The sequence below is a fragment of the Cavia porcellus genome, unplaced genomic scaffold, assembly GCF_034190915.1.
Source record: "Cavia porcellus strain 051 isolate PalLab524CR breed Dunkin Hartley unplaced genomic scaffold, mCavPor4.1 scaffold_14, whole genome shotgun sequence".
Taxonomy (NCBI): domain Eukaryota; kingdom Metazoa; phylum Chordata; class Mammalia; order Rodentia; family Caviidae; genus Cavia; species Cavia porcellus.
The window spans coordinates 62,313,836-62,336,937 of NW_026947497.1; the positions used below are offsets into that span (position 1 = coordinate 62,313,836).

The following is a 23,102-nucleotide window of genomic DNA, read 5'->3' on the forward strand; positions in this document are numbered from 1 at the left end:
TGGGGGGAACCGGTGAGGGACGCACAGAGCTCCCCATGTTATGTCTTAAAACCGCTGGTGAATCCACAGCTACCTCGAAACACGTTCACATTTTTTTTTTTTTTTTTTTTTTTTTACGAGCGTGAACGTTTCTTGTTAAAACTACAGCGCAGTCTTCTTGTGCACGGGACGAGGACAGCTCTCAGTCGTTAGGACCTCACCTGGCTCCTTAGAGCCGCCCTCACCTCGCTGCCAGCGCGCGGCTGCACTGGAGTCGGAGAACAGAGCCGGCCCGGCCTCCCGCGCTCAGGTGCGCAGAGTGGGCGCGGGTGCGAAGCAGCGGGAGGCGCGCGGGGAAGCGGGCCGGCGAGGCGTCCCCTGCGGTCCGGGAGGGCGCACCATGCAAAGGAGCCGGGGCGCCCACGGCTCCCGAAGGCGGAGGGCTGCGGCGGAGGAGCTGGGAGCGGGGACCCAGAGCGCCGCACACGCAGGGGCCGCAATGGGTGCGGAGGGTTTGGCGCGGAGCCTGGGGGCTGCAGCCCCATCGCAGGAGCCGCGGACGCGGGAGGGTGGGGCCGCCCGGAAATCTCCGCGGCGCCGCCGGGCAACACTGCAGGCCGGGCGCGCACACGCGGGGCACGTGGGCGTGGAGGCGCCGCGCCGCCCGCCTCCTCTCTGCAGCGTGGTGCGCGCCCCGCAACCGAGGCCGGGAGCTCCCCACGCGCGCCCCTCCCCGAGCCCAGGCAGCCTCCAGCTGCGGCGTGGGAAGCCAGAACGCGCAGCGCTTTGTCCGGGGATGAAAAAAGGGGCTTCCTGAGTGGCCAAATCCCAGGCCTGGGGTCAAGGCAGGGGTGCCGCGGGGGACGCACCGCAGCCAACTGGGGACGAGGGTGGAGGCCCTGCGGCTGCAGCGGGCAGCACGTGGGTGGGCTGGGGGTGTAGCAGCAGGGGCGGTTGGCGTCGCGGTGGGGAGAGCACCTGGGGTGTGGTCGAGGCGGAGGCACTGCGGTCCTGGTGCTCCAGGAGCAGAAAGAACAGAGTCGTAGGCAGGGACGAGGGCGGGTCCCGCGGGTGGTGTAGAAAGAGAGCAGCAGGTGTCCTCCGGACCACGACCTCGGCCCGGCGGGAGTCGAGGCCACCGGGGTGGAGCTACATCCCCTCTAAATCGAGGGTCCCTCTTCCCCCAAGGTGCCACTGACCTCCCTGCCCAACCCACACCACGGCGCGGGCACTACCACCTTCCTTCGGGTTACAATCATCACTGCGCCTGGAGGCCGAAGCTCATAGCCTCAAGGCGTGGCCACCCCAGACCACGGCGTCTCCTCCGTAAACCCTGCTAGTACCACTTGAGGACGCTGAAGGCTCGGCAACATCCTCAACCCCCGCGCGCCTTGGTCAGGGTCCCTCGGTCCTCCTCAGAGGCTATGCGTGACCGTGTAGATGGAAAAACTAGGGGACCCTGCCTGTGACCCCTATGTGCTCCCCGCCAGCAGCCAAGGAGGACTCGGCCTGGGTCCTGGCCAGTGAGTCGTTGACCTCGCCCAGCTCCCCGAGGACAGCGCCTGGGCCCATGGCGCCGTGGGCGCGTGGTGTGAGGACTGCGAACCGTTCCCAGCAGCGCCACACGGCTCTTCCAGCAAAACTGGCCCCGAGTTCGAGTTAAAACCTATCTGCGCGAGGCCTGGTGCTCTCTGCCTTCTCGAAGAAGAGGCTTTAAACTCAGACACCTGGCGGACCTGCTTGGCTCACCTACCCTGGTGGGGTGAAACAGATCCCGCGGTGCCCTCTGCGCAAGGGCGGAGACCCTATCCTCACCGACGTAACTGCAGAGGCACGGGGTGGGGACGGCATGCTGACCTAACTGAAAATTCGTGGCACCCTCAACTCTGGGGTTCTCCTGCCCTGCCCACCTAGTTTACGGTGGCGGTAACATTAAGGTTTAATAAATGACGACGCAAAACATACCCATCTCTTTTTTTAAAGAGGCGTTTTTAAAAATTATTTCCTCCACCGACTTCGAGATTTTTATGAGATTTCCTTTATGAGAGTCCCTCAGTATCTGTGGTTTGGAGGATTAATGTGGGGGGGGGGCTCAAGGGTGGCGAGGTGTCCAACTGCAGAACGGTGGAGCAGCCCCCTCTTTCCACAGCGGTCACCACTGGGTCACTAGCAACGAAGCGGTTATCGCGCCCTCCGGGTTCTCTTGCAGCCTTCTGGGCGACCCCCTTTCCAGGTGAGCCTGTAGGACACTTGTCCTGTACTTGGCGAGGCCCAAGTGCGAGGTCAGGGTCCCGGGTGTGGCCCAGTCTGAGTCCCACTGCGGCTGGTAAGGCCCCCTGGAGCGAAGGGCGGTTGTCCGACCGGCCAGAGAGGGGATAAGGTCGGAACACCCGGGATCGGAACTGAAGGCATGCACCCACCGGTAACCCCGGCCCAGCATAGCACCTGGCAGCTCGGTGGGAACCGCGTCCTCGCCCAGGTCGTGCATAGAACTCGGGGGATAGAAGTTTGAAGGGAGACAGACTGGCACTGCAGAGGTGCAGTGAACCCTCCCTTAAGCTCAGCGGAGCCGGCGCCTGGCCGGGCCCACGCTCTCAGAGCTAGCGCAGACACTGCTAGGGCGCGGCGGACGTGACACCGCATTCTCCGTCCTGCAGCCCGAGGGCGCGGCCGGGGAGAGGGGTCCGGGGCTGCGGCGCTCTGCAGGGCCGGACGCCGATCTGTCACACTAGGGCGAAGCAGACAGGGGTCGTTAAGGGATTAAGAGCGAGGTTCCGCGCCCAGCTCAGGTGCTTGAATTTGACCTTTATTAGCTGCGCCTTACGGACCCTGCGAAGCCGATTCACATCCGCGCCCGCCCTCGCCCCTGCAGACGCTCGCTCCCTGCGGCCTCACTGCAGTGCCCCCTCCCCGGCTGCAGCCAGAGTCCCCGCGTCCACCCGGGAGCGCTCAGAACCCGGGCGACGCCGCGAGCTCCTCGGGGTGCATACGGAAGGGGGAGGCGCAGGCAGTTCGCGGTGCGGGGTCTCCACTGCGTGCGCCCGCAACCCTGGGGGCGGGCCCTGCGGCCGGCTGGCTGGGCGAGCCCGGGCTGGCTGTCGCCGGCACTGCGGCGAGGGGCTGGGCAGCTCTCCCGCGCCCGCGCGCTCCCCGCCTCCCTGTGTCCCCCGGCTTTTCCGGGAGGAAGGTGGGGTGCCCTGGGCCCAGGGGAGGGGGCGGCCCGCCCCGGTCACGTGTCCCGCCCCCGCGCGGCGGCGGGAGTTCCAATCAGCGCGCGCCAGGGGGCTCCTCCCGGGCAGGAACCACCCGGCCGGCGGCGCGGGGTGGGCGCCGTCACCTGACGCCCGCGCGCGCCCCTGCCCCCCGCGAGGAAGGGCGGTGGTAGCGTCTGCCGGGTTACAAATGGCCCCGCCCGCGCCCTCGCCCGCTTGCTCGGGCTCGGCGCGGACCCGGGGCGCGCGCTGCTCCGGATCCCGGCTGTTGGGTGCCGGCTCCCGCAGGGCACGCCCGACCCGGCCCGGCGCGGGGACTCGCCTGCCAAGGTCGGAGGCCGCCGAGGCTGGGACGCTCCTGGCCAGGTGAGTGTCCGGCGCTGCGTGGACTGTGCGGGACACTCGGGGGACCTCGGGATCCGCGGATCCCAGCGATGCCTGGGTCCAGCTGGCTGCTCGAGTCCGAGGTCTCTCGCTTCCCTGGCCTCTGGTGTCTGCCCCACCCCGGCTCCTGCCCGAGCCTGGGTTTGGGGGAAGGGCTTCCAGAAACGCCGGCCTTGAGGTGCTGGACAAAGGTTGGGAGACCCATCAGGTGGGAGCGCAAGCTGCGGGGACGGGGGCAGGCGGGGGACTCGAGCGCGCCCGGCTGCGTGTGTGCGCTGCTACTCGAGAAGGAGCAGCCCACGGTCTCGCCCCTGCGGCCGTCCGCTCGTCCCCGTCCCTGGAACCCCAGGTGCTGGCCGAAGACGCTGCGGGGGGCGCTGGAGGTTGCGGCAGCGAGCGGGGACCCCAGCGTTTGTGCTGCACCCCTGCAGTCACAGAAGCGCAGGTGGCTCGGTCAGGAGAGGGCGAGGCTTTCAGGCACCTAGAAAACAGCCCTTTACCTTTGAACTTTTCAGCAGAAATTAGTATTAAAAGTGCTGATTCATGCAAAGCGATGTGAAAGAGTGGCCTGGGTGTTGTGGTAAAGTTTTTCAAAGCTTGTATCTACACTGGGGGGATAAATGCTTTAAATTAAAGGTGTCAGCATTTAAATCATAGTTGGAGGCTCTGCCTTGGCTTCAGGGCCACCGTGTTGCGCTCCTCTCTTTAGGGCGAGTTGTATCCATTCATTATTTCTTACCACCCTGTCTTCCCCCTCTAAAGAAAACCAGGGGAGTTGGGGACGAAAGGCATTTTTCAGTGTGTCCGCGGTTGTAACAGCCCTGGAAGAAGCAAGCTTGGGAAATAGAAAACATCCTGCTTTGATGATTGCAGTGATGGCCAATTTGATTTGTCATATGCCACTGAACAGAATGTCAAGCTGATAGCGTGCAGACGGAGAGAGAGAAGGAGAACTGGAGTGGCCCACTGAGGAGGAAATGAGCCCTAATCCAACTGCACTCAGCAGAGTGCAAGGGTTGGAGCCTGCACAGTGGAGCCTGGCTTTGCGGGTGGAGGGGGAAGGGTGCAGTGTTCCATGCAAGTTCGAGGTCAGACACCTCCTGGCCCATGATGATGGTTAAAGAATCCGAGTCAGGGTTAGTAACATGGGTGTGTCCCCAGGCAGCTCTCCTTGGTGGACTCCAGCTGCTTGTGTAGGAACTGCTCGGTGCCCTGCTGACTCATAAGGGCGACAGCACAGGTTGGTAGACTCGGATTCATCTTACAGACTTGAACTATACTTGCAAAAGGGAAAAAATAATAAAATGAAAAAGCAGATTTAAGTGTCAGCAGAGATGTCCACCAACAGACAAGCTGGTCTCCTTGCATCTCCTCCAGGGAGGATATATGGATTCCTTGACTTGTTTCCTTTATTCCATGCCTGCCATCCCGGCTTGTGCAGATTATATCCGCTTTGACACAAAGGTTTTCAACCAAACTGCAGCGTTAGAAACTGTGGCACTGTTTGCAACTTGATGTTTTTAAGGCATTTGTGAAAGATGTTGGGGAAACTGGAATATGAAGGATGCACTGAGTTCTTTACAACACAGATTGCCTGAACATTGCATGGCAAGACCAGGGAGCCCCACCCTGTTTCTGAGCATCTGCATGAAAGACCAGGAGAGGAACTCGACAGTTGCAGTGGTGCAGGGGAAGCAGTGTCTCAGCTTGGGTGTTATCTTGCTTGAAATAATTACAACATTTTGGAGGTTAGACTTTGATCCATAGGTAGGTCTTGAAAGCACTGCGTTATTCCATTTCACTTGTCAGCTGGTTATAATATCTTTTTAACTTTGAGAGTTTTATTTTGATGGATCAAAAAAATACGAAGCAAGAGCTGCTTATGTATTTTAAGATCCTGGACCTAAGATGCATGATTGGAGAGACAAATATCAAAGCGTATCATGAGGCCAACAAGAATTATTTTTGCTTTAGTATTCTTCATCAAATTTTCTTCGTAAGTTTTTTCTTTATTTTTAGGAAGACAAGGCTCATTCTTAGGGAATGCATGGAATAAATCAGCTTGTGGTATAGCCAAGCCCCTGGGATCTCAACGAGGACAGGGATATGGAATTGGACCAAGAAATAGATGAGTGGACTTCCCCTCTGCTGCTCGGTCCTTCCCGCAGAACTCAAGCACAGCACATCAGATTAGAGGAAGGCCAGTGCTACTGCAAGGCGAGGAGATTGCATTTCAGGTCTCAGGGAAAGAAAGTGTTTCAGGCTGCTCTGAAGGAAGGGGGCATTAGGAATTCACAATTTATTATCGTCATAGCCAACTTTGCTCATGTCTATTGCAGAGAGTGGGTCTGACCAAAAGCAAGAGAGATACAATTTTCTTCCCTTTTATTTAAAAAAAATTTTTTTTCAGGAAGATACCGCCTTGACATTGCCCTCCATTTTTTAAGATAAATAAGTTATTTAAAGCAGAGGAAATGATAGTTTTCACCTGGCAGCTGGAATGAGCAGAAGCATTTCTAAATCTGAGTATAGCGACCAGCAGGGAGTAGCTCAGTGGTTTTCCAGTCTGAAGTCATTGTCCACTGCCCGTTGGCCTCTAGGCTAATCATGTGAATTCCATGCTGCTAGAACCATCTTGTGCCCCTTCACATGTAATCCCTCACCCCCTTAAATCCACAGCACACACCAGCAAATGCTGGCACCCTCAAGGCTTGGAGAGTCAGCAGGAACACAGTCAGCTTACATCGCCTGTGTCTGCGGTCATTCTAAAATCAAAATGAATTCCAGTGGCAGCTTCAGGCGTCAGATTGGGAGGACAACCTGGGTGTTTTGCTCAGACAGTGACAGCCCACTTTCAAAGAGGGTCTTTTCCTAGGATATGTGGTAATTATCTTGTGGAAGTTAGCAGTGCCGAATGCACGGTAATTGCAGTGTGAAGGTTCCAGAACAGTTCCCCCCCTCCCCGTGCCACAGTAAACATGCACGCAACGTTGCCTGCGGAAACTTCCAGAGCCCCAGCCCCCAGGCAGTGGTTGAGCAGCTGAATGCACACCTCACTGCCTCGAACCTGCCACTGGATCTGATTTTTTGCCACAAGAGGAGGTGTTAATGCATACTACACTTTTTCAGGACACTGGACAATGTCACAGGCCAGCAGGGGCAGATGTGGCCTCCAAGAATCGACTCTTGAAGGTGTCACGTTCTGTGTGTTTTATAAGGAATTTACAGAACATGTGACTCATCAGTCTATATACTGCAAGGGGCCATGGGACAACTGGCATCATTGGTTATACAAATCTAAAAATTAAGATACATGTTTTCACTGTACATGTTACATTGCTGCAGTAAGGAGTGGCCTTCAAAAAAAAAACCTGGAAATTGCGTCTCCTTTGAATTTATGTGCCAGTAAATACTTGCACATACATCTCTGCACAACCCCAGAATGTGCTTTGGTGTGCACATTTGCCACACACATCCATCCCACACAGACAAGAATTGCTGTTTAAGACGGTTCAGTTCTTTAACATTAAGACTCCGGGGCGAGGCGGGCTTTTGTCTCTTTCTTGGTGGCTGTCAGGCTCTGGTTCTGTTGGGTGTCCCAGAATGTGAGACCATGGAAAGAAGCAGCAAGTGAATCCAGTGGGTTTCACAGAGAAACCAAGCACCTCCTCTGCCATACATGTCACCTTCTAGGTTGCTGATTTAAAAGTGGCCCCGCTCTGGGTTTTAGGACTATCGTGCAAAACTGCTTCCATCCAGATGTGGTGCAGAATGCAGTGCCTTCGGTCAAATCACTGCAGGTTTTGCTGCTAATGACCTAAATCTTTCGGTCTTACAGGTGTGCCTCCCTCCGGCCCAGTGCATCATGCTCTACTCTTCTACGTGAGAGGGGCTCTCAAAATGTAAGTGCAGCAAACCAAATAATTACATAGTGATAATTCCAGAGGTCTGTACCAATGGTTCTTCCCCTTTTTCATGCCTTCTGCTCAAGACTGCAGGCTTATCAGGGCCTAGAAGGAGGCTGTCTCACCTCGGGGGCGAGGGGCTACTACCCTACCAGAACAGCTGTATTTCTCAGTTAGGTGACTTCATCCATACCCCATCACCACCAGAGATGGGTGTCCTCTGGTCTTCCTGCCCGCTGTTTCCCATGGTATAGAATGCACCTGTCTTGTCTGGGTAATGTCAAGTTGTCACCTCCCCACATGTCGCAGATTTCTGGGAGGTCTTGCTTGCCTTTCGAGTCCTCCCCGGGCTCAAGCGGAAAGCTTTGATGAGTGGATACGGAGGGGGGTCAGGAGAGGCCAGATGAAATTCTGGGGTTACTACCACCCTGCCACACCCATCACCCCAGTGCTGCAGCCCAGCTGAGGAAAGTCATGCTCTCAGACCCCGAGCATGGACGCTGTGACATGCAGTGTCCCATTGTGCGGGAAGCCTTTGCTGTTCCTCTGAAGGCAATGGATGGTGTGGGATTTGATCACTTTCGAGGCTAGATCTGCCATCTCCATTTTGTGCATGCCAAGCAGGGCCCTCTTTGGAGACCTCAGCCTGTAATTTAAAGCATTTTTAGAAACATTTCAGGCGTTTAATATATTTTGTCAGCAATCAGTCTTTAGGAAGCTGATTTTTATTAGAACAAACATGTATCTCCTCTTGTCCTTTGCTTTTTTTGTCTACCTGTCTCTGCCCCCTTGCCCAGAACACGGATTTCTGTGTAATGCAGTTCACTAAATACCACCTCTGTTTTTGTTTCTCTGCAGAGCTTATCACTAGAGCTGCTAATAGACTTTCAGCACAAATAGTATATTGATCACTCGAAATCTCCTTTGAGCTTGACTGAATATACATAATGGGGTGTCAATCGGGGAAAAATCTCATAATAAATGGCAGGCGACTTACATTCATGAGAAAAAATGTCAGGCAGCACATGAAATACCATGTTTACTGTAGCATGACAGACCGATTCTGCCCGTGCTGTCACATTTGTCGGGGAGATGTTTAATAGCAAAGGCGAGGTTACAATACCAACGTCCTGTGGCCTCTCTTTCTTTGTTTATGTGGGAAGCATTTCAGCGTACTCTGCGGCATATAAACATCTTCCAGAACCACAGCCAGCCGGAAAGATCTTTTCTACCTGAGGAACTCAAAAATTGAAAACAAATCTGTTTAAGTTGGTGGATATTTAAAATCAGCTACTGATTTATGCAGTCCATATTTTTTAAGTTTTTACCATGTGTGTACCAGTGCATGCTCTCCCTGTATGCAAATACCGTTTTCTGTGTGTGTATGCAACGCACAGTGTATTTAGGGAAAAGTCTGCTTTACATAAATTATTTTTAAGAATGACAGAGTTTCCTATGCGTTCAAGTTTCCTATGTGTTCTTTAAGAGCAGTTTCCCTGGGAGCAGTGCCGTGATGATGTCTTTCCAGGCACTGATGCATCTGGTCACTTCGTGTGGCTGCCTTGGTCGCAGGCTTCATCGCTATTGGTGACTGTTTTTTACGTGCAAGAGGAAATGCGGGGGAGCCATGACAGGGCTAGAATCCTGCTGCACCCTGAGATTGGTGGGGTAGGTTATGTTTTTTCCCTGTGTGTGGGGTGGGGTCCAGCCAGCTTCTGTTAGAAATCTGTCATCTCCTGTAAGTGAATGAAGTCAGTAGGCTCTTTGCCAATCTGATTCTAATTTGCTTTTTTAATGGGGAAAAAATCACGCTCTGGACAAATGTCTCTTCCTGTTCCTCTGTGGTATGCAAGGCGCAATATGCTAGTTTTCACTTTTTTAGCCTCAAGCTAGATCCAGCAGCCAGAAAGATCTGCTTATCACAATGTGTAACACAGGCCACGGAAGGCTGTTAAGATGTGAGACGTGAGCCAGAGCCCTGATCGGCCTCCTGCTGTCCGGGAAAAGCGTGAGCCATCTTCAGGGCTATGGCTCCGGTGCTGATGATCTGATTTTTAAGGTTTCTGATGAGCAGGGAGAGGGCAAACGTGGCAGATGGAGGCCCTGACAGCTGACCAGCTGCAGAGGTTTGACAGTAAGTGATCACAGCAAAGCCGAACACTTCAGTGATACCTTTTCCAAGTAAAACCCCGTGTTTGCCTGTCGCCTTGTAAATGCAGGCAGTTTTGTGCCAATTAGAAATTATCTGTGGTGTGTGGCTTCTGCTCGGAGACAATTTGAGGGCTTCAGCTTGGAAATTTAATGCTGTTAGCAAAAGCTCGGTTACACAGGAACTAAGCTCAGCTATCTAAATAAACTTCATTGATCGGCGTCTACAGGGAAGCCTGTGTCTGCAGGGGTTAAAACTAGAGCTCACTGAGTGTTACCCACTGGAAAAGGTTAAGTTAAATCCTGGAGGAAAGAAAAGTAGAAAAAGTGTTCCCCCAAAATTTGAGTCTGAAGCCTGCATCTGTAGGCCTCGCTGTTGTCTTGAATTTTGTGTGGTTTTACTAATTTATCTTCATACAGTGAAGGACAAGGAGCACTATGAACTAACCAGAGATTAATGAACTCTCTCTCGCTCATTCTCTCTCTCATTGGTTTTCCTTCTCTTACAAACCCAGGGCCTTGGGCATGTGGGCCATCTGCAATTACACTGAGCTATCCCCTGGCCCTTATTTGAATTAGTTTCTGGTTGAACGATACTATAGAGTGTTTTTTGGTTATAGTGTGGTAATATAAATATTAGGGGTTTGTTTGTAGAGATACGGTCTCACTATATGGCTCCCACTGACCACAAACTCACAATTCTCCTGCCTCAGCGTCTGAGTGCTGGTACTCTAGGCCTGTATGTGGCCTTAATACTCAATCTTTTTTTAAATTTTGGTCTTTTTGAGACAGGGTTTCTGTCTGCAGTTCAAGTTGGCCTTGAACTCACTTTGTAGCCCAGGATGGCCTAGAACTCCATGGGGATCCTCCTGTCTCAGCCTCCTGAGTGCTGGGGTTACCAGCATGTGCCACCACACCTGGCCTAATACTCAGTTTTAATAGATTGCTTTCTCGCCAGATTTTAACCTTGTGTAGTGAGACTGTTTAAAGAGAAGGGTGTGTCCTTTTCTAGATCCAATCACTAGAATAAAAAATGTCGGTTTCCTCACCAGGGCCCTGGTAAAGCTTTCCAGCCATTTAAAAAGATCTTCAACATAAACTTTGGAAAATCAGAATTTACAGCCAGGTCACAGGCATGAGTAGTGTAACTCCTGGAGCTGAGTTTCTGTCCCCACTGAGGCTAGGACCCAGGGCCCAGGTTTCTTGTTTCGTCAGAGCTGCAGTTTCCAGAGTCCTGTTCCCCAAACCGCAGAAAGGCAGTGAGACCAGTTCTTCCTCCAACTGTGATTTAAATAAGAACTAGGTAGATGTAATGAATTAAGGGTAATTTGTATTTTAAAAATTTGTGCCCCCCCTTTAATAAAAAACACATTTGAGTAAAGAAAAATTGCAGCATGACCACTAATTCAGTTATCAGCGAAACACTAGCTCAGTGTTAATGATTTTTAATAAATTTAGCTTTACGTTTAATAAAAAGTGTATTTTGAGGGCTTAATTGCTTGCAGCGAGAAAATCAACCAGACAGCGTGTGCCGGGTGGCCAGGAGCTTTCTGTGAGTTGGTGTCACCGAGGGGAAACTGCTACAGCCCAAGCTTGGATGCATGCATTTCAGTATCTCCTGGGATCTGTGTCACCCACGTAAGGGGCATCGTTTATAATCACAGACAGTGATGGACGGTTGTGCTTACTGATGTGATAAGCATACGTGTGTCACGTGAGGACGTGACATAAATACATTGTTCTGCTTATCCTGCTTAGTACTGAAATGTGTGTCCCGTTTCAGATGAGCTGGACCAGCCCTGTTTAACTGGAAACAGTACTTGGTTGTGGTCAGTTATTCTGGAACATTAAGAAAGACAGTCTCGAGGTTTCCCACTTGGCTTTTTTTGTGGCACATGCTGCAGCCAGGGTTGTTTTCTTCATAGCCGTGTCTGTCGTGGTCAGGTGGGAATTTGGTGGCCCAGTTTGGTTGCTTTGGTTTGGGGGTGTGTGCAGGGGGCGGGATTTAAGGAGTGAGATTCTTGTTTTTCAGCGTTGAGACTCCAGTAAAAACAGCTGATGACACTTTCGGTCAGCCTCCTCCACCCCTCACTGTGGCCTGGCCCCTTCCCACAGGGCTGTGTGACAGGGATGTGACAGTGCCAACCCAGAGGCTGCCGCTGGACGCAGGTTGTTTTGTTTTGTTTTTGTTTCTTTGCTTATTTTGGGTTTTATAATACCAGGGATGGAACTGGCCTATGCACTGGGAAGCATCCCAGCCCTTTTATTTATTACTTCTTTGAGACGGAGTCTCACTGAGAGCCTCAGTTGCCCAAGCTAGGCTCGGATGTGGGAACCTTGACTTTATCTCCTCGGAGTGGAAGGGGTACTTAGTCTATGAATTCTGTGCCCAGGGATTTGAAAACTCAGTGTGACAACATATTCTCCATCAGGGTGGCCACGTCCTCTTCAAAACATTTGTTTTATAGATGTGTCCTTTTTTTGTTTTTGACAAAAGGTCTCTCTAAACTACCCAGGATTGGCTCCCATTTATGATCCTCCTGCCTCAGCCTCCCATAGTGCTGGTATTATAGGTATGTGCCCAGCCCCTTGCCCCCATTTGGTATGTTCTTTTCGAGGTTCTGCAGGTGCCTGAGCCTCTTCATAAACTCTTCGGGAGCTTCTCTTTCTCACCAGAGTTCTTGGAGCCTGGAATCAGACAGACTCACATGAGAGTTGCTGCAGCTGTACCTCACTTTGTTCCTCCACCTTGACGTGACTCAGTAACAGCGTGGGGTGTGCACACAGGCAAAGGAGCTCCGGCTATGTTCCGAGGGCTTCAAACTTCTGAGGCTCAAGGTCCTGGCAGTGCGTCCAACCCAGGATTTGCGGAGCTGGGCTGCGTCCTAAAGCAGATAGACCCCTTCTCAGGCCAGGAGCTGCTTGACAGTAACATAAAAAAACAAACAGCATAAGGTGAACGTTTACAGAGACGCCAGCTGCTGCGCTGTGGGTTGCTGACTTTAGTGAGCTGGGAAAGTCAGCCGGTTCCCAGGGTGAGGGTGGGGTCTCCCTTTTCCTCCCTTTCCTTGTGCCCCAGGACTGCTGCTGGCCATGCGCTGCCCCATCCAAGCTGGATCCATGCACAGCCTGCTGTGTGATGGACATGTCCTGCTCCCATGCTGCAATGCAGTGGTGTCCCCACCCACACATGGCCACAGTGACTGGGAGACCCAACTTTTTATCTCCCTCACCTTGAGTTATAATTGGAGATGAGAAAGGTCACCTGACTTAAGTGTCAGTGTGGCCTGGGAGAAATTGGGGAGAGACTCGATCCTGCGTGGAACCCTCTTCGGGACTCGGTGAGCTTTTCCTTTCCTTGGTGTGCCAAGTGTTGGAAGCCTTGGAGGTCCTGGTCCAGTTCTTTTGTCTTTAGCCAGAACCGAGGCCTCTGAAGAGCTGGGGATGACATGGTGGTTCCTCAGGACCCAGCACCAGTCTAACATCTCCGTGGTGAGGATCCCTGGGTTGAGTGGCTTTGCGTGAGCACCAGAAGTGCTTGCAGAGGGAATGTGGCTTCCGGAGAAAGCATCTGGGGACAGAGCTCAATTTGCACGTCCAAAGGTCCTTCACTGTCACTCTGCTGACTTCTTAAACTCTGATTTTCGTCAGTCCATGTTTGCAGTATGTCATGACTGCGTTCCTTTGGGGAGCTGTCATGCGTGCATGGCACATTTTAATACTTCTCCTCCTCTCCATATCTTGACTCGCCTGGTATTTGAGAAAGATCTACTCCTTGTTTCCTGTTATGGATCTTTTATTCTGCTCTTCATTTGTATTTTGTTTTTTTTTTTAAGAGAAACCCTGTGATACTTAGGTCTGCGTGTCTAATTTATTTCCCCTAACACCCTGGTCTCCAGGGGCACCGGTTTTCCTGAAGATGACTCCAGGCATTTTCCTCCGTACGGCAGAGTCCTGCTCCACTGTATGTAGACCATGCTTTCCCTTCGTCACGCATCTATTGATGGCCGTGTAGGCTGCTTCCAAGACTTAGCTCTTCTAAACTGTGCTGCTGTGAACATGGGCGTGCACAGAACCCTGTAACATGATGTCTTTCTTCTCTCTTTCCGGGAGACGTCCAGAAGGGGAGTAAGTGGGTCAAGGGGAGTTGCTAGTTTTAGTTTTTTGAGTAATCTGCACAGTGCTTTCCACAATGGTTGTAGTAGTTTTGTTACCATACACGTCCTCGCTGGCACATGGCGAGGCTTCACCTCCCTGGCTTCCGGTCAGAGCCCTGATTCCGGAGAAGCTGAACTCGCCTATTTAGAAAATAGGCACTGGCAGCCAGGCAGGACCCCAGCTGGGAGGTTGCCACGGTCTGTTCATCCCCGGATGGTCCAGTTACTGCGCTGTGAAGTCTTTCTGCTTCCTCACAGGGCCTTCTGACTTTGTGTTGACCTAGAAGGTTCCAGAGCCTTCAGGACACGGGCTTCCTCAGGCCAGGGGCCTCTTTCCAGGTAGCTTCCTCTTTCCTGATGTCTTCTGCTCCCACCATCCTGAGACTGCATGATAGGTGAGGAGGAAGGAGAGGTAGGACACGCTTCATAGCTGTGACCGCACCTTCATCCCCCCAGAGTGACCCTGTCTTCCCAGCATCTGTATACCTTAAAAGCCAGGATGGAGGCATCCAGGGCAGCCCACTGGTCTCAGGACACTCACAGCTGATGCCACTACCCAGGACAGGATTTGGAAAAAATTGCCATGATTGTAGAACAAAAGCTTCCTGTCAGCGTCCTCACGGTGTCGCAGGCAGAGACCAGAGTCCTGTTGCAGACCTAATCAGCACTGTATGTCGGGCCTCCCTGCTGGCTAGGTAAAGTCCTAAAGGCATCAGAGAAGTTACAGGTAGCATGAGCCCACCCACTGGGATGTCTACCCATGTTGCCCATTCGTGTGTGCTGGCACAGCATCTGCCCTCCTGGGCCTATGCTACATGTCAGGGTCCCAACCTCATCCTACTTTGGGGACTCGGTGGCCTTTCTGCCCACAGCACCCCAGGCCTGGACTGTCTCCAGTAGTAGCTGGCCATGCTGGCTTCCCATCCCCCACTGGACACTTCCTTCCCTTCAGGCCCCTGAGCCAGTCCTTAGGTGCTACCGCTCCTGAGCCAGCATGATGTCACCTCTTCTTCTAGTGCCCTGCAGTGGTGACCTTCCGACCAGCACCCTGCTGTGCCTGGCTTTTTGCAGCCTGGTCTGGGGTGGGTTTCTCCACCTGCCTCCTCAGCTGCTCCTCTCAGGAGTGCACCCTGGAAGTGCACCCTAGAAAGCACGAGAGGGCTTCTTGCTGCTCAGGAGAGTCCTGCTTATCTCTGCCTCTTAACTCATTTCATCTTGCTGCTGTGCTCAGGGCCTGGCCAGCTGCTGCCCTGTCACCCTGGGTTACCCCCAGTTGCCCAATGCACTTCTCTCGGGGGCCTCCCCCTCCTGTGCCTGTCCCTCCATCTCACTCCTGGGCTCCTGGACACCAGCTCCTAGCACCCTGCCAAGCTGGTAGGGGTCATGGTCCCTCCTCCAGCAACCAGGGTTGGAGCAGAGCTGTCCTGAGGCTCTCTGGGGATGGTCCTGGCCACTGAGGCTTCAGGCAGGGGTGGAGGCCTCTGTTTTCCCCCAGGGCAGGCCTGGGCCCTTGCCATGTCATGGCCTGCAGCCGGGAACATGGGCTCCATCTGCAGCCTGGCCAGGCTGGGGCAGTGCCAGAGAGCAGGTTGGGTGAAGGAAGAGGCCACAGGGAAGGGCTCAGGAATGCCAGGATGTTGACTGTGTCAAATATGTCTGTGTGGATAGAGGAGCGCGCAGGCTGAGGCCTGGGGCCCCCCTTGCCCCATGCAGCCCCTGGAGGCTGTTGGTGCACTGCACCCCCAAACAGACCCCCTGCATGCTCCTCATCTTGGCCCTGCCCCAATCCCAGCCCCAGCCTCCAGATTGCACAGTCTCCAGCTGCCGGGCCTGGGCCTGGCTTCCAAGCTGGGGTCACAGGGGAGGGTGACAAGGAACCATGCAGGCCCACTGCAGAGGGGCCAGGGCCACCCTTGGCACCCAGTGGCAACGGAAAGTTGGTCCCCAAAAGAACGCAGCAGCAAAGCCCCTGTGCCTTGGCCATGGAGATACAGGGCACATGCCCCTGACTTATCCCTTGGCCAAGAGGCATGTCGGTGACTCTGTGGGAAGAACAGGGCCAGTCCCAGGTTGCCAGCCCAAGCCCAGAGCACAGGGACTAGCAGCCACCTTCATGGTCCCTTATGGACAGCCTGGGTGAAAGAAGGTCCCTGCCTGGCACTGCTATCCCTGTGGGGCCTGACAATCGAGGACTCAGCAGGCATGACCCTCAGCCTCCCGAACAGCGATGCCTCTTGATACCCAGGAGGCTGGGCCATCCACACAGGCAGTGCTGGGGCCTTGCTGACAGAGGGGACTGTCTTGGGAGGCTGGGCAGTGTGGCTCACAAAGGGGGCTGAGTCCACGCGATTGAGAGCGCCCTGAGAGTGTCCATTGTCCCCAGGCTGCACGGCCAACAGCCAGGGACCGGTGGAGTGGGCGGCGGGGCCACTCTGGCTGGCAGGACTTTTGTCCCTGAGTCTGTAGGGTGGGGGTGGTGAAGCCTTGTGGCTGCAGACCACGGCCGGGCCCAGCCCGGCAGGAACACAAAGGGACACAGTGGCCCCTGTGGGCGAGATGCTATCATTTTGGGGCCATGGTTGTTGGCCCTCGGCTGCCAGGGGAGCCTATACTCCCTTCCAGTGTGCAGCTTTGCAGGGAGCCCTTGCCCAGTCTGGCCACCCCTCCAGGTCAGATCCTTCCTCCCTGCCTCCCCAGGTTCCTGCTGTCTGCTCTGCACAAGAGACCACCCGTGTATGGAGTCCACTGGGATCTGAGGTGGTGCCCGGCAGCCAGCTCAGGCTTTGCAACAGCATTTGAGCAGGGAAGGCCCAAGAGTCCGCCCTGCGCCCCTCAGGCAAGCCCTACCTGGGCCTTCCACCCCCATGGGGCGTTTCCTGGGGCTCCTTACCTACCTCTTCAGGACCCCCTACTCCCAGGCAGTAGGTGCTATCGTCACCACTTTGCACATACTGAAGAAACCAGCTCAGAGAAGGCAGCAGGCACAAGGTCACACCACTTGGAATGGGGAGCAGACCCTGGGCTCTCCTGCCTCTGCCGCCTGGGCTGTAGGCTCCTCCCCCAGGCCGCCTCCCTGCCTCCTCCAGCTGTTTCTGACTCAAGCTAGCTGCTACTGCTGTGGAGGAAGAGAGAGGAGGAGGGAGTCAGGCCTGGTTGCTCTAGAGCCTCACTTCCTGGCCACCTCCTCCCAGCTGGGCCTCCAGACCTCCGTTAATCCGTCCACGTGGCCCTGGCCTGTGCCGCCAGCACACATAGCAGTGAGTCATTTCCGCCACTGCTTTTTTTTTGTTTTTGTGTTTGGTTTTATTCCTATGAGGAAAAAAAACTCCTTCCTGACAATTTGTGTCTGGCTCAGCAGATCGTTGTTTTGTTTTGTTTTTTAGTTCAGAGACTTTCCGATCTGCTTTTGTTTGAGTGTTAGACCTGAAACTCTGCACAATGCACAGCCTTGTACTGCCAGCCCTGGATATGGGCTTGGGGGGTCTGAGTCTTTACCCCAGCTGGTGATGAGCACCTTGGCTGGATGTGGACTCATGCGGAGGGTGCACAGTGCCTCCTCCTCTCCGCCTTAGCGGTGGGGAACCGAGGTGCGCAGGCATGGCAAGGGGAGACTGTGGGGAGTAGTTTCCACCTGAGGAGGAGCCGTAGTGGCCCCAGGTTTATGAAGGCAGAGACGCCAGCCAGCCCAAGGGGTCCCCCTCATGGCAGGAGTGCAAGTGCCCTGCCACTGGCCCCAGGCTTGAGGCGACTGATGTGATTGATCATTTCACTGATCGCGGCTGCGCCCAGGTCAGCATCTCCTTGGGACACTGTTGGAACTGTTCAGCTCTGGGCATGGTGGTGGCTCTTGTGGGTGGAGGCAGGGAGGGGGTCATGTGCCCTTGCCACAGTGTCCCCGCACGGAGACCTCCCAGGGGGCAGGAACGTCTGGGCACCACTCTGATGAGAGTCCTTGGGTGGCCTCAGTCACCACGAGCCCCAGAGCTGCCTCCCTCTGTCCCTTGCCACTCCCACCCTCTGCAACCATCCCAGCCTGCGCCCGTTGCCCCTCCTGGGCAGGCATAGGGGACTCAGGGGGTCCCCAGAGCACCCAGCATCCACCCAGGGGCACAACTACTTTGGCCTCTGCTTCTCAAACTGCAGCGTCCATCCCAGCCACTCCTCCAAACCAAGAATGGAGCCCTCAGTCTTGGAGCGCGGCCTACATCTGGAGAAATTCTGATTGTTGGGTTTGAAAAGGAAAGCAGGGTATAGAGTTTATCTGTAGGCCTAGCTACTCACGAGGCTGTGGCAGGAGAATCACTGTGCTCAGGAACTGAAGGCCAGCCTGAAAAACCTAGGAAGCCCCCGTGTCCTGGTTACTGTCTAGATGACGTAGTTCAGGCTGGCCGTGAACCCACTGTGTAGCACAGGTGATCTTCCCAGCTCAGCCTCACAGGTGCTGGGGTTGGGATTATGGGTGTGTAGCTCCACACCTAGCTCAGACACGGAGGTTGCAGTGGCTTTGGTCACTAGACTGTCACTATGAGAGGTAGCGCTGGCTTTTATAATGGGAGAGTCAAGAGTCCTCCTGGGCCAGTGGTCCAGTGTTTCCATGGCAACACGAGGGTCATGTTGAGGCCAAGAGATGAGGATCTGAGAGAGTGAGGAGGAAAGTGGGGACCAGGGATTGGCCGGCAGACAGGTGGTTCCGAGTGGCCCAGTCCACCCAGCAGTACTCTCCATTGGTGTCCCAGTCTTTCCCCTAGGAGTTGACTGCCCCCTCTGACCATCCCCAGTTCCCCAGCCAAGGTGGTCCTAAAGTGGGACCATAATCTCTCCCATGCCAGGGCGATTCTGCTGGTCTGTCTGAGGGTTGTGGACCAAAGGGCACGCCAGTAACCTTAGCTCTTACAGTTTTGTGCAAAATAAAGAGGGGAACCCTAGTCAGGGGCAGACAACCCCAAGAAATAAATTGGTGCTCAGAACAGAGATTTCAGCGTGTGCAAAGGCAGGTGTAGCTGACACCAAAAACTCAAAATGTTTAAACAGCTGCAAAACCTAGGAGTAGTGGGAGTGTCCCTGGTAGCGTAGGAAGTTTTCTTTTCATTGTAATGCCTATAATAAACATTTTCCTATAGAGGATCAAAAACATCCTAAATGTGAACCTGTGGTCCATCTCTATGTAGTGGCCGTGACACACCTGGGATTTTATTGTTTCCTTTAGAAGCCAGACATTTCTCTACCTTGCATTTCAACTTTTTAAAGTACCAAACAGGAAATTGTCTATAATTCATATTTTTTCTGCCAATAAATACCAATAAGGCTTAGCCTACTTTTTCCTACACAGCTGTATTAACAGGAGATGTGGCAGGGCTTTCTTTTCCTCCTGCCAGTGTGAATTTGTCCGTATTGGCGGCGGCAAATCTTCCATCGCTTTTAGTAGCGGCTGTCTGCGGCCCTCCGCGTGCTGTAGGTTTGCCACCATGGGTCTGAGGTTTAAAGGGCACTGCAAGTTGGGCAGTGGTTTTTGTACTGGAAGCAGGTTACCTCACAATCCCACTTAAACTTGTGAACTCCTATTAATACTCAGTTATGTAGAGTACGTGATGTGCTCCTGCGGTATGTACGTGAGAGTATGGTGGAGACGAAACAAATCCGTACTCGTTATTTTGCAAGTAATGAAGGATTGGGCCTCCTCCCTCAAGGCAGTGGCTGGCTGTGGATGCCAGCATCTCATGCGAGAAATTGGTTGGAAGTGTCCCAGAGTTCAGCTGTAGGAAGGGGTTCAGGCGAGTGAACTCAGGAGCAGAACTCTGTAGCTCCCCCGAGCTCTAAGTTAGAATGTCAGCTCCCCCCTCCCCCAAAAGAGGGAGTTTTAAAATGGGAAATTTGTTTTTAAACATCGGCAGGCTTACCCACTTGGGTGGGTTTAGAATTCCAGCCCTCACGGGGAAGCAGGGAGAGCATCCTCAGACATACCGTGAAGAGTGGCTGTCTGCGTGGAGAGCGAAGATTGATTTTAACATTAGCATAAACACAGCCTCATTGGAAACGCCAGCCAAAAACACATAAGTCACCTTCCCACTCCTGTGGTGATGCCTGTCACTGTCCAGAGGCCGTGCCAAGTGACCCAGGCCCATCTGTGAGGGACCCAGCCCTGCCACTCCTCTGGGAGTGGTGAGAAGTAAAGGAACCTGAAGGTGATGTGTCCCATTAGGTACATTTAGAATTTGAATATAGGTGAGTTTTGCAATCCTAGGCAAGCAAATTAGGAAGTGGAAAGCATTTCAATAAAGCCTTGCTTCTAAGAGAAGGCGCTTAAAAGTAGACACATCTAAACGATCCTAATTTACATTGATTTTTCTGTGTCTCTTCTGTGGGGCTTAAGGGTCACTCCGAGCTCTGGGGGGGCTGGGGAGCCAGTGGCAGCCAGTGGCTCTCTATGCTTGCGGGGTTCCCGCAGGCTGGCAGGGAAGTGTTTCCTGCAGGGGCTCTGTCTTCGGTAGACTCCCCAGAAGGAAGAAGCTCCCACGGCACATGAGAACAATGAAGCAGTCTGCTCAGCCTGTGTAGGGCACCACGCGATGTTCCAGCCACCACCACCCCTCCATCACCCGTCCCGCAAAATTCATTCTAAGAGCGCTGTCTTCCAGGGCCTTCCGCTTTATGGGCCCTCAGTATCTCAGATTTTGTCTTCTTGCTCCATTTCTTTAATACAGATCAATACCTGCCTGGAATGAATGGGGACCACGGTGCACTGCTGGGTATTTATTCCCTGACACTGCCCACAAGGGCTCCCTGGCCTGCAGGCAAGATGCCAGGCACCAGCCCATCATTCCTCAGTGAAAGGAACCTTTCAGCTCAGTTACCTCCTGGAGAGAGCTTATTTTCCAGCAGTCAGGCTTGATCTGGGTAAATAATGAGAGAGCCAGAGAGCAAAGACATCACCCTGGTGCTGTCTGTGATTCTGCTAATGTAGCCAGACCCCGCCATCCCTTCACTGCAGTGCCACCGTGGCCACCGTGGCTTCCCCTAGGGGTGCGGGGGAGGTACTGTGACAAAGTCCTGGCTTGTGTTTGTCCTGAAAGAACTAATGACAGTTTTCATTCTGTTGGACAAACCTAGAGAAGCCCTGCTGCTCCTTCCCTGCAGTGAGGTGACCCCAGCCCCTGCCACTCCTCGCCACTGTCCTCTCCCTGGCCATCCAGTCCATGAACCTGGCATGTCGGTCAGGTTTTAAGGCCGTATTGCCCCAGGTTCCTGAATGCTGTGGACCTTGCTCAGGCTGCTGGTGAAGCAGCTCCCCAAGGTGCTTCGTAGATTGTTGGTGAACTTCGTTAGCTGCTCATGCAAAGCCAGTGTATCTGTGGCTCTAAAGGGTATGTCTCGCTCTACAGATGCCCATCACTGAATGTTGATGGGGTTTGGTCTTCAGGGATGGAGAGGAGTGGGGTGAGGAATGAGGAGTGCTGTTTTGAGGTTCCCACAAAAGTCCCACTCCCCCTCACTTGCATCTCCTGTTGGGTTAGGGCTAGGCTGAGCCAAACTTTTTGAGCCATTCATGCCTACTGGTGGGGAATTGTGGTCAGCAAGTAAGTCTAGTTCATTGGAAACAGTAGTTGTACTCATGATATTTTATCATAAGTGAGAAAGACACAGTTACCAATAAGAACTGGGGAAGGGTAATTAAAATCATTAAAATTCAGGGACACTGAACAGGATTATGTGTCAGTTACATAGGTTTTGTAACACACATTCCCGGGCCCAGACCTGGAGGAATCTTGAACAAAGGCCCTTAGGTTGGGGGCTCCCTCAACAATAAGGAGGAAGCACCTCGAATATCCAGAGAGTTGAAGTCACCTGTCCCCCAGGCCAGGGTAGTCCCAGAAATCTCAGGGTCACAGCTTCTTGTGTTCTTCATTGAGACAGCTGAATGCATGCTCTTCCGGCAGATAGTAGCTGAAGCTTCCAGAAAGCTGTGTGACGTGGGTTGTGCCCGTCACCAACACAGCAGACTCTGCCTGCGCACAGGAGAGGCTGGTCCCAGGTAGAGGTTCCTTGACCTTGCCACGGAGAGCAGTGCATAGTTGCCGTGTGTGTGTGTGTCTGTGTGTGTGTGTACACTCAGACTAAATCTCCTGGCTCAAGACCTTTTCGAAATATTTTCAGTCCTTTAGTGAAACAGTTTGTCTTGAGACTATAAAAGCAGCTGTGGCAGGTTGGTGTCAGCCATGCACCTCAGAAGAGGCTCAGATCTGGTTCCTTTCTCCCTCTCTGTCTCCCTCAGGCTCCATCCCTCCCTGGCTTCTTGCTACTCCCTTCTGTTCTCCAGCATCTTTGCTTCTGCCTCCTGTCTGCCCACCCCCTTTCTTCCCCCCACCCCTGGCCCACGGGGCTTTGGAAGACTGTTTTGAGGTCTTTGGGGACCAGTGGCCAGTGGCTGGCTGTGTAGACCTCCCCGATCTGCACAGAGGGTGTGTGGTTCGGGGGGACTCCAGGGACATGCCTGCCTTGCTGCCTCCGTGGGACAGTGTCCAGGACATCCTCAGGACCAAACTATTTAGGGGTCACCAGAGGGGACAACGTGCAGGAAGTCTTTCTCAGGGTACCCCTCGCCGTTTACAGCTTCTAGAGCATGGCAGCCTTGGTGGAAGCCTTTGTCTGTGTGCACACCCGCCCGAGGCTCCTCAGAGGCGTGGGTTGATGTTTGGTCCCTATGGCAGCAAGTTGGGGGCTGTGGGGTGTAAGGGGTGCAGAGATGAGGAGCAACCGTGCACTCAGCCTGGATCTGCTGCTGCTGCTCCAGAATTTTCATTAATTTGGAATTTTCATATGCAAGAAAGAAAGAGGTTCCTCAGGATGTAGGAGCCATTAGCATCTGTTAGTAACGCAGGCGGGTGAGTAGGAGCCCTGCTCCCTGCCCCAGCCGGCCCTGTCCCCGCCCTCTTCACCCTGATCCTGCCCAGCAACCCGCTCCTGCCCCTCCCCCACAGGTGCCTGGCTTACCTTCCTGGCACTGTGGCACTGTCCTATGGGTTGGGGGTGGCTAGGCACCCGCACGCACGGGTCACCTGCTGCCTCTTGCCGGCTGGTTCCTCATTGATGGATGAAGCCGGGGTCTTGTTTTTGTCTGCAGGCATTTGGCTGCCCTTCCTGGGCAGATTCCTGGCTGAGGATGAAAGACAAAGGTGGTCTCTGCCGCCCCCCATATTCGCCAGCCTGGTGACCGTGGACTCGTGTTGTTTTGCAGAGAGCTAATTAGGACTGGCACTTCCTCCCCAGAGGGATCACTGAGCTAAATATGAGTGTTTAACAGGAACACAGCCGTTCATCCA

At 53.9% G+C, this 23,102-nt stretch overlaps 1 protein-coding gene across 5 annotated transcripts in view; it reads left to right on the forward strand.

The window, feature by feature from the left end:
• Window positions 1-3,418: 3,418 nt before the first annotated feature.
• Window positions 3,419-23,102, forward strand: part of Topaz1 (testis and ovary specific TOPAZ 1) — a 237,008-nt gene continuing 217,324 nt past the window's right edge. For 4 of the 5 annotated variants that reach the window (XM_063260998.1, XM_063261003.1, XM_063261000.1 and 1 more), the window contains exons 1-2: window positions 3,423-3,557; window positions 7,414-7,477. The gene's annotated coding sequence lies outside the window, so the exon portion shown is untranslated. Of the gene's footprint in view, window positions 3,558-7,413; window positions 7,478-23,102 lie in introns of all 5 variants that reach the window. The other variant, XM_063261001.1, reaches the window with a different exon arrangement.